The sequence below is a fragment of the Canis aureus genome, chromosome 1, assembly GCF_053574225.1.
Source record: "Canis aureus isolate CA01 chromosome 1, VMU_Caureus_v.1.0, whole genome shotgun sequence".
Classification (NCBI taxonomy): domain Eukaryota; kingdom Metazoa; phylum Chordata; class Mammalia; order Carnivora; family Canidae; genus Canis; species Canis aureus.
Genome location: NC_135611.1, coordinates 80618013 through 80634543, shown reverse-complemented (window position 1 = coordinate 80634543; position 16531 = coordinate 80618013). Strand labels below are relative to the sequence as shown.

Genomic DNA, 16531 nt, shown 5'->3' with positions numbered 1-16531 from the left:
CCAGGCAAGTTATTTTACCTTACCCAAAACCAAACTCTATGCGATCAACATTCTAAAGTGCAATAAAAGACTCCCAGGGCTTAACGGCCATGTGTGTTATGAGAAGAATTCTGGAGGCATATTTAGGTATGAAAATAAGCCCAATTGTCCTTGGCATAGCCCTATCTTCTTCATTTGGTTCCACTTCATAGTTGAATATAAGCCTGGAGTTAAGGTCTGCATTTTTAGAAATTGTGACTCTGCCATATTCTCAAGGCAGATGGACCTTTTCTAAGGAGCTGATGCCTTGCAGGGTGGGTAGGTGTGCACAATAAAGAGATAAAAATCAACTGTAGCTAGGACAAGGTGGATAAACAGCAGGTATTCTCTGGGTGTGACGGGGCTTTTACCTTTCTACTTGGTCATTTGATGGTTTATTTAGTGTCTTGAAATGGAGAAAAAAAATAGTGGGTTGTTTTTGTTTTTCTACCTTTCCTTGCCAAACTCACTTCTTAATGGTAAAACAGACATAATCCATCCCTCACTTCCCCAGCCACCATCCCCTCCCCCCCACTAGCATCCATTTCCTTGATAAAATGATGGGAAATGCAGCTAGTCACCTTGCTCTTTCCACAGAAGGTCAGGCTGGGCTCTGTTGACAGCCCTTTAGATGGAACCAACTGAATCCGAGAACTGAATGCATTAGTTGTTTTGGCATCTTCAAGACTAAAAGCATATTACCAACAGCACATTTTGTTCAGCATTTTGGCAGGCTTTGAGCAAAATTAGTGATACTAATGAGTAATCCATTTAAATGATTTAGTGAAAACCTGAAAGATGGGTTTTTAATTGCCTCTTGACCAAAAAGAAGGCTGTTCAGGGGATAAAAATCTTAAAATGCTTTCTTGTACAATTCTGTCTCACTCTTTTATATTCTCTTTATTTTTATACCAAAGAAATTATAGTATGTTATATCTCAATATATAGTACCAGGTATTATATCATGGAGTTATAAAAGGAGTCCATTCCACAGGCTAAAATTTCTATCAGAGAATTCTCATTCAAGACATTGTTCTGTTAAGTGACTTAAACACAATTTTAGAGCTGGAGCTAGAACCTAGTGATTCTAAGAATATACATTATTAATTGATTTATGAATCTGACTAATGATCATAGAATAAAATACCATGTTTTACTTTAGCTCTATATTGCCATTATGAAGACACAACTCCCATTTGTTCAGATTTTGTAGTCGCTTAAATAATTTATAATGCAAATAAACCCCAGTCAAGACATGTTACCTTCATGACAAACTTGTTTGAGTTTTGTTCACTTGTGTAAAATCTGTTTCAAACACTAGAATAATGATGGAAGTAATTCACTTGAATTACTAGGATCATGCAAAGGAAGAATGGGTTCATTCTGGTGGCTCTGGGCAACTCTTTTTTTTTTTAATAATAAATTTATTTTTTATTGGTGTTCAATTTGCCAGCATACAGAATAACACCCAGTGTTCATCCCGTCAAGTGCCCCCCTCAGTGCCCGTCACCCATTCACCCCCACCCCCCGCCCTCCTCCCCTTCCACTACCCCTAGTGGCTCTGGGCAACTCTTAAAATCATCACACATCACCTTAACTTACTGAATTGGAAAAATAGAGTAATGGCCTGGGAGCTCCACAAGAATGAGTTGTATTGAAACAATCAATGCTAAGAATAAATCTTGCCAGATTCATATAACTTCTTACCATGATCTAGTAGAAAAACCCTGTGACTTAAGAAGGAAAAAAGGAGTGAGGTTGATATAATTTCATCTGATTTTAACTCCTATAATTTGATCATTGGTAAATCTTGGCTAGCCTCAACATTAATAGATGATGAAGAGTTTCTTGAAACATCAAACTTTATCTGTACTACACCAAATGATCAGAATTAGGAATTTTATGCTCAAATCCCTGCTGGGTCCAGGTGGATCATTAAATAATGGACCACAAAGCAAAGACTCTCTACAGGGAATGGTGGTGACTGTGGGGAACAAGAGGATTCATGTGATCATTCCACTCTAGCCTTGGCTGCCACGTGGGAATCTGGGTTGGGTGAGCAAATTTGCCTGTTTTCAAGAGAAATTGGAAATCTGAGTTTTTATGTAAAATGTGCTGATTTTTAAATGATGGCAAGAGTTCGAAATACTGTGGCCTAGCTAGCCTCTACTGATTTCAACTTGGGGGCCATAAATTTGAAATCTCTGAGTTAGATAGTTATCGTGAAAGTTGATTTAATGATACTATTGTTTTCTTTTCACTTATCTTTCAGTGGGGTGATGATTTCTTCATGATTGTTTCAGTGCATGCCTAGTTGAGATTATAGTGTCTTGGCATCTGTGAATTTTTTCTAGTTATTTGTAGTTCTCATAGGTCTCATATTTGGTAGTATCAGGATGCCATGTAAATTCTTTGATAACTTTGACTTAGGTGGGGGTAGTAAGCAACTCAAAATTTGCCATAATAAGTGTGAAAGATGGCTGAAATGAACAAGTTAAAATTCCAGCGTTAGAAGTCGAATTATGCACTTAGGAATGAAAAAAGGAATACACACCCATAATGTAAACATGAAATAACTGATGTATGTAAAAACAATGGCCAGAAATATCCTTGATTGCATAATGACTTAGAAGTTAAATGTCATCGTTTATAAATTGTATGACCCACAGAAGGTTGGGATATAGGAAGATGTTGGGAAATGACTATCTTTACCATGTATGCTGTAACACTTGAAAGTTTATGAAGCACATACTCCATATAACTGATCCATTTCATGTAGTCAGCATGTTTTTCTAATAGACTCCACTAAGGTACAATACCAATTTAAGGAAATATAAAAAATAGAAAAGATGGCCCTTTCCAAGTAAGATTGAAATTCACCAAATAACACAGATTCTGCAGCCAGAATACCTGGGCTTGGATTCTGGCTCCACCATTCACCTGTTCTGTGTACTTAGGACAAATAACTTATTCTTCTGTGTGCTTAAATTGGGATGATAGGGGAATCTCAAGGGCATATACTAAATGTTGTATAATTATTTGATATTACTATTAATATTATAACTAGGAAAAGTGTGCTTATTGCTAGGTATTAGTGTGTGGCCTTCATTTTAAGTACTCTACAGATTGACCTACTTATTCCTCAGAGTAAGCCTGTGTTAGTCATAACTATTCTTATTTTATAGATCCAAGACTGAGGCTTTGTGAAGTTTAGTATGGTAGAAACTATTTTAGACAACTCCCACTAACAGCCTTTCTGGATTCACCTGTACGTCCATTCTGTCTGTAGAGCATACAGGGGTGCCAAATGCTTCCAAATGTCTGTAGCAAGAAGGATGCTCTAATACATGGTCACCATGCTCCCACCAGCTGAGTTATGGGCCTGCCAAGTGTCAGCCGTGTGTACTTTCTAAATTATTTATATAGCTTCATAAAATTAAGCCTGACCCTTACATTGATGGGATAATGAACAAGAGTACCAATGGAGGCCCATATCTCTTGGGTCTGAATATTTAAAGATAATTTAAGCTAACGGACTCTTTAAGTATGTTCTGTCCTCCTTCCCTGATAAATAAATCTTCATAATGATTTGGAAGACCGAGTTTAAATTTCTGGTTCTCAAAATCTCCGGTGTTCTATGTGAAACATGGGAGTGCAAAGGGGATCCCATCTTTGCCAGCTTGCCCTGAAGTCTTCCACTGTCTCTTCTAACCTCAAATTTGTCTCATGCCACAGGGGTCTCATGTATATGAGACCTTAACCAATGTTTCCACACTTCCTTTACACACAAACTTTGTTCATGCTATTTGGCCAGGGAATTTCAGGGACCTTGTACCTGGAACATGGTTTTGTTTTTGTTTTTGTTTTTGTTATTTTATGTAGGCTTCATGCCCAGCATGGACCCACATGCAGGGCTTGAACTCATGACCCTGAGATCAAGACCTGAGCTGAGATCAAGAGTCGGACACTTACCTGAGCCACCCAGGTACCCCAGAACATAGTTTTGAAAGGGGAAAGTCATCTCTGAATGAGCATATCACACTGACTCCATTGAGGAAAACATGGCAATAGGACCAAAGTGTAGACTTCTAAAGCATAGGCTCATAACAGGGTTCCCTGTTCATGTGCCTAGAGGAGGTATTGATAGTGATTATCATTCAATTAAATAATATTCAGAAGGATGAACTGTTAGCATGCAAAAATATGGTTATTATTTCTATGAAAACTCTGTTGGAAACTTTGGAGAGCCTATATATGAGCAGCTGAAACATCATTATTATATTAGATGTGGGGAAAATATATTAAAAATGTATCGAATTATAAAAAATATGTTAAAATATAGAAGTTTCCTGCATTCAGCTCGATTACCAAATGTTAAGTTCTTTACCAAATTCAGGAATTGAAAATGATAGATTACACACTATAAATAGGATTTATGCAAGAAAATCAGCAAGTAGTTCCAATCTGTGGCTTCTATTTCCAAGAAATGGCTATGTTCTACAATAAAGACAAACTGAATTTTCACTTATTTCTTTCAGATAAAATGGAAGAAAACACTTAAGATATCATTTCAAAATATATTTCCTGCTTGAATCCAAGTTTTCTTTTATATAACTGATCAACGCTCAGCCCTAATCTTGTTGGCAAACAAGCTTCTCCTATAACTGGTTCTGAGTTAGGGAGGTGATAGGTTGAAAGGGTAGGGGTGAGAAAGCAGGTCTGTCTTGTTGCAGATATTGTAACAGCCATACTCTATTAAGAACAAAATAAGTATAAACCCAACCATGTGTGTAACACTCAGTAAAACTTGTAAAGTAAATTGAACGTTGAGTATATTAGGATTATGTCTTAACTCTGGATTAGTTTTTGAGAGGGGCTATGGAAATCCTGAATAAGTATGGTTATCTAATATATTTTCTGTAGACTTCAAGACAAACTTTTATACTGTAGCATTCTGTGACTCAATAGACTGACCCTAATGCCAACCTTAAAGAAAGTACTCCTCATCTTTTCCTTGGTTTTGACTATATGAAAGCCTTGTGACTTAAATAGCATCATTTTTTGCATAATATCTTGTTTTAAAAGATTTTATTTATTTATTCATGCGAGGCACAGAAAGAGAGGCAGAGACACAGGCAGAAGGAGAAGCAGTCTCCCTACAGGGAACCTGATGTGGAACTTGATCCTGGATCACGCCCTAAGCCAAAGGCAAAGGCTCAACCACTGAGCCACCCAGGCATCCCTGCATAATATCTTTAGGAGGTTTTACTTCAAAGACTGGAATTGCTAACTGAGAAACCTAGGAGAAGTGTACTAACTCCAAGTGAGTTTAAGAAAGTCAAATTATAGCAGAATGAAAGATCCAGAAGAAATATAAAATTAAGAGAAATTTAAGCAATCGTGCCTATGGCCCTTTTGAGAGAGAGAGAGAGAGATGGAGAGGGAGAGGAGTATGTTCATAGATTTTTCTTTTGGTGAAGTGGCAAGAATCTCAGAAACTCTCCACAATTTCAAGAGTAGTTGGTTGTGCAGTTGGAGTGCATGGCCCCTCCTCTCCTCACTAGGAGGGAGGTGGGCTTCAGAGAGAGAACTCATGTATTTCATACTTGCAGTGATGCAAGGGAGAAAATTGAGGAGTTGTCTTACTCTTTTAAATTATTGTCACCACTGATTTAAAAAAAATAACTTTGTGAAGTAGAAGTTGGTATCCTTAGAAGAGATTATAAAGAATATAATACTCCCTTTCTTTCCTTTTACTTCTGTGGCAGACTTCCTAAAATTTTGGTGATAAGGCTTCTGAAAGCAGTTTGCTCTTTCTGGGCTGCCCACAACATTTGGAAAACCTGAATATTTCCAAGTCGGAGGCAGCCTTATGGCAGGACCATTGTGGCTTATCAAAAGCTCTGGCTTGCTCCATCTCTTATTAGGGACCTAAAACTCCCTATTACCTCCACCTGTGCTTCTCAAAGTCAGTGTGCCTATGCATCACCTTGCGATCTTGTTAAAATGCATATTCTGAGTTAATAGAGGTAAGATGGGGCCTGAGGTTAGGCATTTCTAACAAACTGCCAGTCCACGCCAGTGCTGCAAATTGGAAGGACATGTTTTAAGTAGCAAGAACTTAAGCAATAGCTCTCACTTAAGAATGAAATGTTTATATTGAGATTGTGAAATTCAGAAGAAGGGGTAGGGAACCTGGGTCTTGGAAACATAGCCCTTGTTTATGAATAAGTAAAAAGAATCGGTGACCAAAAAAAAGGACAACAATGAATACAAAAGTCCTACTAATTTCTAGCTTGGTTACAGTAACCAAAGTCAGGAGACCAGTTCCACAGTGGGTGGGAAGTGTTATCCATGGAAATCTGAACTGCTGTTAGAGAGGGAAGATGTCATGAAGCACAGCAAACATTTTGCACCCATACTAGTCACAAGTAAATCCCAGGCCAAACTTTCTAGCAACTGCTAAGTGGATTCCGCTTGTTCCTCTTATCCCATCCTTCCAAAGCTGATAATGAAATTACAGCATTTAACACAAACCAGAATGAAGCACCATAAAATTAATAGACTATCTCACCCATGAAGGATAAGGATAAATTTATTCTGTGCCTTGGAGGAAAGTACTTTGAGGCCTATGTGCATGCTAATCCAAGAAGGGAAATCTCTGTAGCCAGAGGAAATATTGGCTGATCTTTCTTTGCTAGAACAGGGCGACTTGAGTCAAGGTGTTAGAATCGGTAAGAGGGTGTAGCCACAAACCGGGATTGGCATGCAGAGTTTCCCAATCTCCTTCTTCTCCTCAGGCAAGTTGTTTGGTGCCTTACTGGGCCAGCACCTGTTCAGTAAATTATGAAAACCTCACATGACTGGGTTCTGGATCATGGTATCAAGTGAGAGGAAAAAGTGATGATGGAGAAACTAAGGCGGGCAAGAATCCTCTTTCTCATCCAAGAATATTTTGGAGAAAGGAAGTATAGAGGGAAAGACAGAGGATAATTTTGCAACCAGAGGAAGTGAAATTAGGAGAATCAGAATTAGGTAGAGTGGCACTCTCTTTGGTAGGACAAGTATTAAAATACACTCTGTTTCATATTCTATTGACATTTAATAAAAACAAGCAGATTTCCTGGCCCTTGCCAGAATAAATAAATAAGTCCTCAGAAATCCTATAAGCCACATATGCTTATGTTTTCCATACTTTGGGGGTTTTTGTAGCCTCGTGGTTAGAAGCACTGATTTGAGATCCAAGCTTTCCAGGTACAAATCCTGTTATACCGCCTCTTACCATTTGGGAAACCCTGGACACATTTTTTAACTTCTTTTGCTTCATTTTTCTCAATGTAAATGGGAATAATGCCTCTTCAGTAAGAATTTTATGAAGGTCCAATGAGGTAGGATTACACAGATGCCAGGAACTGAGTAGGCACTGTTCAGGTCACTATTATTATTGTTGTTGTTATTATTGTTTTCATCATCTTGAGGATAAAGCAAGCAGAGTAGCATGCTGTCGGAAACAATCTGACAAATAAAGCCAGATAAATTTTTTTTAAATTTTTATTTATTTATGATAGTCACACACACACACACACACACACACACACACACAGAGAGAGAGAGAGAGGCAGAGACATAGGCAGAGGGAGAAGCAGGCTCCATGCACCGGGAGCCCGAAGTGGGATTCGATCCCGGGTCTCCAGGATCGCGCCCTGGGCCAAAGGCAGGCGCTAAACTGCTGCGCCACCCAGGGATCCCCTAAAGCCAGATAAAATTAAGAGCAAGTTGAAGATGATTTCTGATAGTACTGTTAATTATAACACAGAGGAAACTGTTCTCCAGAGAAACAATTGCTATTTTGATGGGTTCTTAAGTTAATATACCACTTGATTTTTTTTCAGTTCAACAATTCAATAACTATAGTGAGCCAGGATAAGTTATACAGCAGTGTCTAAAATATGATTTTTTATTTATTTAATATAAAATATGTAAAGCTTTTATGCTAGAAGGGGACCTAGGGTTGTCACTATTCTCTCCAAAGATCTCTGTAGCATTATTAGTGCCGTGGCTTCAATAGTTATACCTTGTGGGGCACCTGGGTGGCTCGGCGGTTGACAATCTGCCTTTGGCTCAGGTCATAATTCCAGGGTCCTGGGAATGAGTCCCACATCAGGCTCTCTGCAGGGAGCCCGCTTCTCCCTTTGCCTATGTCTCTGCCTCTCTCTCTGTGCTCGTGAACGAATACATTAAAAAATCTTAAAAAAAATAGTTGCACCTCGTTTTCCTGATTTCTGCTAGCTAAACGTTTCCATTGGTTTGTTTTAACGCTTCATTTGACAGAGGTGCCTACACCAAGGCCCTGCATAAAACTGCCATCAGTAGATTTGGCGGGGCGGTTGGCCTCAAACTGCAGAAGATCCAAACACGTTTTGGAGAGGGAACAATAAAATAGACCCTTTCTGTCCTGGGCCTGCTGCATTCTGATTGCCACCATGTACATGCCCAGAGCCTGAGAAATGCTGTCCTTGTATGTTGGGCCAGAAAGAAAAATCTGCAGTGAGAGATAGGACTGCTCTGGTGTTTATTTATTGGGGGCTATATAGTTTTAATTCTGGCTCTAAATTCCGTAGCTAGAAGTGTGGTTTGTGGGTAAGGGACAGGTGAATTTCCAAAAGTGATCTCAGAAGGTTGACTTTTAGAATCCCCAAAGAAGGGGATAAAAGGGGGACCTTTTAAATAAACCAAGTGCCCACAATGGCTTTATTACCACACTGCTACTTCACACTGTAGATTACACGAAGGCCTGGAGACTAATTTCAGCAACAGGCACAATTTACTAGCTATAGTGGGCCTCAGATGAATAGTTTCTTGTAAAATCAGTGGCAGCTTTATCCTAGCAGAGCACAAATAAATCAGCTCTTATTATTCCACATTCATTTAATCCTGGGACATTAGTCAGCGAGACCTTTCTGCAGCCTAATAAACAGTAGCGGCTGCAGTTTTTCTTTATGAGAGTAGTTGTTCATCCTAAATTAGAGCCAGCATTAGGCCGAGGCAGAAACTTTTGCGGGATGATTTAAAGATATATAATATGAGACCATAATAGTGTATAAAAACTGTACCCATGTGTATAAATATAGCAGGGCCATAATTCTGCTGTACGTGGATTACTTTTGAGCATGTGGCTTATTTTCTCTCTCTCTCTTTCTCTCTCTTGAGTATTCTTTGTAGCAGGTGATGCTATTAACCTGTCTCTCTGGATGTGACTTGAGTGTCCTTTGATGTCTCTTGGGAATCAGGTGTTGAAACAGCCTCCTTCTCTTTCTACTTACCCAGAAGAAAGTCTACCAGTTTCCAACCTGGTAGAGGAGGACACAAGTGCCATGAGTCTGGACTGTGTGCCTGGCTGTTTCTGTCTGCTGGATTGTAACTCAAGTCAAAATTATAACCCAAGCCCAAAAAAAATTAAAAAAAATATTTTATTTATTCATAAGAGACACACACACACAGAGAGAGGCAGAGACACAGGCAGAGGGAGAAGCAGACTCCATGCAGGGAGCCTGATGTGGGACTCCATCTCGGGACTCCAGGATCACACCCTGGGCTGAAGGCAGGTGCTAAACCGCTGAGCCACCCAGGGATCCCCCAAATAAAACTTTTATTCTAGGTAAGTTCAAGCTGGAAATTTCCTATTATAACATCACCATGCATGTACGTGAAGAACACAATTTGACTCATATTGTAACTGATGTGGCTTACTGAGGTGCTTTCTAAAGAGCTTCTTTATACAAATTGACATATTTCATGGGTGCACATGGTTTCTGAATAGGGGAGACTACTTTGTTTTTGGTCATCCACAGTATATATGTGACCTCAGTAAACTGTGGGCTACTTCCATGGAGGATATTCTTTCAGACGTCCAATCAGGAAGCCATCAGCTTGTTAAAAATACATGTGGGAAAGGCACCTGGGTGGCTCAGTGGTTGAGCTTGGACTCCTGGGATTGAGTCCCACATTGGGCTCCCTGCGTGGAGCCTGCTTCTCCCTCTGCCTATGTCTCTGCCTCTCTCTGTGTGCCCTCATGAATAAATAAACAAAAATCTTAAAAAAAATACATGTGGAATCACTTGCTCAATCACAAGCAAATGGAAAATCAAAAATGAATTTCTTCACTCCTATGTGTAGAGTGTAAATCACATTTCCTATACAGATTGAGTTTGTATGCTAACATAGGGCTTTTCACAGTTCAGCAAGCATTAACTGAACACCCACTATGTGTGCTCCACTGTGGAATTCTGTGTACACCTGCTTTTTTGAAATCTATTTCTTATAGTGGAGAGAAGAGGAAATCTAGTCCAGATCATTGGATCTCAGGAACATAAGCAGTGGAACTAATATAAAATCGAGACACATTTTCCCTTATATACATAGAAAACACAGTGATCATCACCAGGTGTCACTGTGTTTGACCAGTGAATTCTAGCCCATTCACTTAATGAAAGTATTCTGACACAATTCCATTATTTGGAGACAATAAAGACAGAAGCCACAAACTGGGAAACACTACATGCTAGTACTAAGGAGTTGTAGGTAGACAGTGCTCAAATGGATTTATTTTTCTATAGCTAAAATCTATACCCTATAGATAAAATAGTCTTTCAATACAATATGTGTATAGTCAGAACAGATTGTGTTTTCCCACAAGAATATATCAATGCACATGATCCTTCCTCTTGGGATTACATGAGTTTGAGGGCAGACTTTCATGGATCCTGATTTTTCTGAGCATATTACCTCTGTGTGAGTGAAGGATTCCTGTCCTGTTAAAGTGTGGCCACAGGGTTTAGCTAATTCCAGCTCATCTTTGTACAGTGCATCCTGCTGTTTCCTAGGGTAGATCAGAAGATCCACAGAGGACATCTAAAGACAAAGCCATTGTAGTAGCTGGAGGAAGGACATCAAGTGGTCAGTGTCCTGTCCTCATATGGCAAGACCAGCCTATTATTAGGCAATGATTTCAGAAATAGATGAATAGATCTGTGAGCACAACAAATACCCTATACTTCTCTTATAGCATCTTCGAAGCCTAAAGAATGTGATAAAAAGCCTATATAACTACATAACAATGTACCAGGTGTACATTGTACTGCCAATTGATTTACTGACATAGGTTGATGAAAATCATTAAGAAGTCACCAATCTTTAAAGATAAAACATGTCTAAAACTAGCTTCTTCCACTTTTTCTTTTTTAAGATTTTATTTTTTTTATTCATGAGACACACACAGAGAGGCAGAGGCACAGGCAGAGGGAGACGCAGGCTTCATGCAGGGAGCCCGATGCGGGACTTGATCCTGGGACTCCAGGATCACACCCTGGGCTGAAAGCAGACGCCCAACCACTGAGCCACACAGGGATCCCCTCTTCCACTTTTTTATACTATTCTTATACGTCAACTTATTTATAATAATTATGATCTAAAAATTCCCTAGAACTAAAAAATGAAATATTTGATATCAAAAATCAAAAAAAGCAAAATCTTTGCTTTCCTGAGTACAGTGGGGAACATCCTACTCCTAGTTGCTGAGGTATATTATCACTATTTTATTGCTCTATCTCTGTTCTCTCTGGCTGCTTGCTCCTTCCATAGCCCTTAGAAATTTTTTGGCTTCCATCTTTTGAGATTCCACTTAAGCAGCCTTCTTTGTACTGACTCTAAAACAGCCTAACCCAACTTTATTCCATGCATGGACCCACATTTGATCCATAAGAAAGCCTCATATTTCGTTTTTTTTTGTTTGTTTGTTTTTCTCCCCATCCCCAATAACCTATGAAAATCAGGCTGTTCCCTAATTTCAGTATTTGCTCATTGAGTTCACTTGTCACAGAACCACTCAAACTCTCTCCATATCCTGACAATTTTTATATTCTCAGTATGGGTGAGAGGTTTAAGAATCATCTAGTAGGTCCTCAGTCTGTCTTCCATGCAAGCTTCTCCTGTTTGTAGCCTCACAACTCCTGTTGCTATCTGCTATTATTTTCACATGACGGATGAAATAGAGACTGGAAGACCCTTCAGTGTTTTGTTATGCTGAGTTGCACATTTTTAAAGAATGTAATTTATGCAAATGGTTGTACTCCTTCTGTATTCATAGTCCCCACCTGACCTTAGTCTACACTGGATATTTTATAATCTTGAATCTGCACATCTTCTGTGCTTTGGGTGAAATGAATGAGCTATAGGGGTGCTCTTTCTTGCTTGCACCAAATTTCTTCCAAGCAAAATGAATGAGCTATAGGGGTGCTCTTTCTTGCTTGCACCAAATTTCTTCCAAGCAAATACTACCCAGCATTGCCACATTTTCATTTTGCTGTCATAGAACTGGAAACTAGAAGCAAATACTGCATGAGCTCTGTTTTGTGGGTTAATTGTCTGTTTGTAGTTTAATTTTGGAATCTGTAGAACTTCAACTATGAATCTGCATGAGTCTTTTAATGAAAATTATAGCTTTCATAAATATCTGTAGTTGTGGCAAAGAGGAGAGGAATGTAGAGGAGTAAGAGAGTAATTGGTAGAAGGGGAGGAAAAAAGCTCTTTTTGTTTAAGTACTTAACTATTCTCAGGGCTCTATGTCAATGGACTAGAACCTATATTTGTTGCAAAGGCAAATGTTTTCCTATTGGATTTTAAAATCTGGAGAGGTTTAGAGATGATCTTGTGCAACCCTTTTATTTTATGGTTTACATTGTATAATGGGTTGGAAAAAAGTTCATCTCTTTTAGTTTTAAAATTCTCCATTCTCTAAAACTGAATCTTATATTTTAAGTGATTTGTTTTCCATGGGTCACATAGCTGAATAGTGGCAGAGATGACACTAGAACTCAGCTTCAATATGTGAAGCTTTCTCCTTTGTTGGAGCTAAAACTAGAAAATTATTTATTTCAGGATCTTCTGTTTCCATAGAATATAAACAAAAATGCATTGACCATTGGAGATTTCCACCTCACTTCTGTCACCCATGCTTATTATAGTTTTCAGGGTGAAAGTGTGTGTGTGGTGAGTGATGGTGACAGATATGAAGGTAGTACAGGTAAAGATACAGTTTTTCTAAAATATTGCACTGATTTCTCCCAAGAAGTTTCAAAAACAAAAACTTAAGAAGCAAATGCAACTTATGAAGAATGAATAAGTAAATTTGTATAGGCAACTTCATTTTACACACTTTCCCCATATTTTTAAAAATTACCTAGACTGCAAGATGCATCCTTAATTTATCAGACTCAATGTAAGTTAGTTTTCTTACTATTAGGCAGTTTTAGGGCATTAGGTAACTTGATCTCTCTGTTCTTGTTATCTTTGCAGTGTAACAAACTACCCTAAAATTTAGTAGCATTAAACAATAACCAGTTGATTAAGTTCCTGGATTCTCTGAATTAGGAATTTTGAAAAGGTACAGTAGGGATGACTTGTATCTGCTCCATGATGTCTGGATCCTCACCGGGGATGACTTGAATGACTGGGATGACTTGAACACATGACTTCCTCACTCACATGTTTGGTTTATGGGCTGAGATGGCTGAAGGATGGACTCTGTAATTATTGGCCAGAGGCCATCTATGTGGTTTCTTCAGCATGGTGGCCAAAGAGTTAATGTTTTATATGGTGACTCAGGGCTCAAAGAACAGGAGGGCAAGGTGGAAGTTGCATGGCCTTTTATGACCTAGCCTTGAAAGTCATATATTGTCACTTCACCACACTGTAGTGGTTTAAGAAATATCAAGTTCATATAGACTCCAGAGAAAGGGATAGTCAATAGCTCTTGATGGAAGATCATCAAAATATTTGTGATCATGTTTTAAAAACAATATGCCCCAGTTAATCCACTTCCCGACTATTGGTTTTGTCATTCATTTATGTTTTACTTCCATTTTAAATCCTTCAAGAGATTATTGATTTAAAAAAATATTTAGATTCATCCACATAATATACTCTGCTGTACCTTATTTCCTATTGCATCTCCTGGTTTCTATTGATCTGGAAATGTCTTTGTCTTTTACCTTTGAAGACTCTTTTTTTCTGACTTTAGAATTCTAAAGTAGAATTCTAAAGATATTCTATTATTTTTATTTAAAAAATTAAACTCTCAGACTTTTTTTTTTTTTTTTAGTGATAATGTCTTTTTTTCTACTTGCTTTTGTTTTTGTCTTTAGTTTTCAGCTCTTTGATTATGAGGAATCTAGATATGGTGTTTTCTGTATTTATCCTGCCAGCATTTCTTAAACATATGGCTTGATGTCTTTCATCAGTTTGGGAAATTACTCAATTTTTAATCTCTTTAAAGTTTATTCTTTCTTAGTCTTTCTTTCCTCTGCTTTTGTGACTCTAATTATACATATTGAGATTTTTAACACAGTGTCACACATGTACTTTTTCTGTACTTTCCATTCTTGTGACTCTTAATGCTTCAGTCTGGAAATTTTTAACTCAAACTTTCCAGTTAACTATTTTCTCTTCTGCTCTGTCCAGTCCTGCTTTTCAAGTTATCTTTTGTGATCTCCATAATTTCAGTTATTGTATTTTTAAATTGGGGAATTCCATTTAACTTTTTCTTATGAATTCTGGTTTTCTGATTTTCCATTTTGCCATATTTTTTCTTTGACAATGATTACTTTAACATCTTTATCTGATAACTCTAATATATGGGTTATTTGTAAGCCCATTTCTGTTTTTCCCCTTGTTTATTCTCTTTCTTGCTATGGGAATGTTTTTAATTGAATATGTGGCATCACTTATGAAAAACATGAAAGGTCTGTGTAATGTTCTTTCCTTTGAGTAGGTTTATTTAGTCTTCTTATAGGCAGTAGAAGGGCAGATCATCTCTGTCCAAGTAGAGACTGAGCTGACTTAAGGGTGATTTTCAGTCTTTATAAGACTCAATGTATTTCGATTTTGAAATCACTTCTGTGGTTTATTTTATTGCATCCCCAACTGGGATGACATCTTTGTCTCTTTAATAGAACTTAGTCTTCTGTCTTTGTATCCTGAATACTATAAGACTATCCTAAATACTGCAGCATTTATAAGCTAATTTCTATTTGGGTTCTTAGCCTTGCCTTGTGCAGCTTATTTAGGCATATGTCTCAGTGTCCAGCACTCATTTCTGCATCTTGGCTGCTCAAGTCCTTTCTACCTTGGTACTTCTGAACTCCATTTTTTTTTTTTTTTTTTGCCTCTTTGATGAATGAGATGGCATAAGGCTCACTTGGCTTCTCAACACCTTAATGACCCTAAGAATGAACAGATGCTTCAAAAAGAAAAGAGGCATGCAGAAATTTTGACATTTCTCTATTAGTATTCTCTTTCCCTAGGATCTGATTCCATAAATTCTGACTTTTCATCAGCTCTATAATGGCTTCAAATCAATGTTTTAAAAAAATAGAAATTGTCCATATTTCAGCAGGATTGTTGGTCTGCTACAAACTATTCTATGGTAGCTATGGTTAGAGGTCTAGCTCATTCAATTTCACAGAAATTACATAGAAACAAAATTTAAAGTAAATTTAATGTTGTAACCATTTCTTCTAATTGGTATGAAACTATTAAAAAAATCTAATTATAGCTTAAATGATTCTCTTTCTGTTTCTTTTTCTGGTTGACAGTTTTAAAATTTATTTTTTATATTGAGATCATTGTAGATTCACATGCAGTTGAAAGAAAGACTACAGAGTAATCCCGTGTATGCTTTGCCAGTTTGCACCAATGGTAACATTTCACAAAATTAGAGTACAATATCACAACAGAAATATTGATATTGATATGGTCGAGATACAGAACATTTCCAATATCACAAGGATCTCTTGTGTTGCTACTTTATATTCATACCAATTTCCCTCCTGCCACACACTCTCCTTAAACTCTGGCAACTACTAATCTGTTCTCTATTTCTACTATTTTGTCATTTCAAGAAAACATGTAGCCATTTGGGAATTTTCTTTCCCTTAGCATAATTCTCTAGAGATTACTTAAGGGTGTTGCTAATATCAATAGTCTCTTCCTTTTGGTTGCTGAGTAGGATTACATGATATGTCTATACCACCTTTTGTTCTACCAACTATTCACTCATTGAATAGTTGAAATTGAAAGATAAGTTGAAATTGAAAGTGAATTGAAAGATAAAATACTCTTTAGCTATTTTAAATAAAGTTGCTAATGGTCACATTTGTAAAAATTTCTGTGTCAAGCCTAGTCTCATTTCTCTGGGATAAATGCTCAAGAGAGCATTGGTGGTTTATATGGTAGCTGCAGGGTTCTATAAGAGACTTTAGTGATCCACTCTGTCCTGTTCCATTACCAGCATTTAGTGGTGTCACAATTTTTTAGGTTAGCCACTCTGATAGATGTGTAATATTATCTCATTGTAGCTTTAATTTGCACTTTTCTAATGCTAATCATGTTGAACATCTTCTCATATGCTTATTTTCCATCTTGTATATAATCTTTGCTCATGTCTTTTTCCCATTTT

The 16531-nt window shown here is 37.7% G+C and overlaps 1 long non-coding RNA gene across 9 annotated transcripts in view; it reads left to right on the top strand.

The window, feature by feature from the left end:
- LOC144318787 (uncharacterized) overlaps window positions 1-16531 on the top strand; it is a 307911-nt gene that overhangs the window by 126048 nt on the left and 165332 nt on the right. The window lies entirely within an intron of this gene.